Raw genomic sequence first — 1,504 nt, 5'->3', positions numbered from 1 at the left:
AACTAACTAATAGTATAAACTAATTACATTAATTAATTAATCAATTAACTGATATATCTANGGTTTTTTTTTAAAGAGAAACGAATAAAATAAGTTTTCCACTGATAATGATGACAATGATGGTGTGACGATAGCAACGACAATGAGTATTTCGGAAAAGGATGGATGAAAAGTTGCCAATCGGCAATCATCAATAAAGGATAATTAATACAACATACACGGATTTGTACACACCCACACACAAACACACACCCACGCACACAACCGCACACACGCACACACCCACACACACCCACCTACACACACAGACACACGGACACTACACATATATACGGATAAATTTGAAAATGTATCATTTATTTCAAACAAGTTGAAAATTTTCTTACGTAAAGGATATCTTTTATCTTTTATCATTTAAATTAATTTATCATTATTTTAACAAAATTTACCACCAAATTTGTTCTTTTCATTAAAAAAATTATAAAAAATGCAAAATTTATAATAGATAAATTTGATCTTTCAATTAAACTTTAATAAATTCAATGCTTTAAACAAACATTGATAATACAAATTGTTTATCAAATGATAAGAATTTTGAAATGTAAACATTAATTGGGAAATGAATCGAAATAATTCACACTAATATATGAAGCAAAAAAAAAGGGATAAAATACAAACATCAAAAAAAAAAGGAAAAGAAGAATTAATTATCATTTTTTTTTTTTGAAAAATATTCGACTGAAAAAGAAAAAAATTTACAAATAGCCGAAAAGATAATAACAATGATTCAAAATAATAATTTTAAAAAAATAGAAAATTTTAAAATTTTTTAACAACTTTTTAATTTGAATCTTTCGGTACATTATTGAACATTTAAAAAGAAAAGAAAAAACGAAAAATTGATTTAAATTCAGTGATATTATCAAAATTGAAAAAAAAATTTATTAAGCTTAACAAAAGTATGTTACAATCACTGTTTTTTTATTTTTTTTTTTGCTGATATGATTATCTGTAAAAACGTTTTCCCATATGTTTATGACACTTATCTATTACAATTTTTTCCAGTAAATCATTTAAATCATAATCTGATCATATATTGATTGGGGTATTTATCACGAAATTATGGATGTAATTTAATTTTTTAATAGAATTATCACAATTGTAAGTTTTATGTTTCACAAATGCAGGCAATAAATATCGTTTTTAAACAAATTAAGCGATAAATATTATCAGTTCTAAAACTGTCTCATTTCTTTTAGTAATTAATTAAAGTACTTTAAAGCAACAACCAATGCCTCACCAATTCCATTAAACTTCAGGAATGAAACCTTATCCTAATTCAATTTAGCATAAGTTATATCCATAAGCGTGTGTATTGTTATTATTATTATTATTATTATTATTATTATTATTATTATTATTATTATTATTATTATTATTATTATTATTATTATTATTATTATTATTATTATTATTATTATTATTATTATTATTATTATTATTA

This window comes from Loa loa, assembly GCF_000183805.2.
Source record: "Loa loa unplaced genomic scaffold supercont3.200, whole genome shotgun sequence".
Classification (NCBI taxonomy): Eukaryota; Metazoa; Nematoda; class Chromadorea; order Rhabditida; family Onchocercidae; genus Loa; species Loa loa.
The sequence above is the reverse complement of the archived record's forward strand: the minus strand, read 5'-3'. Positions refer to the sequence as shown.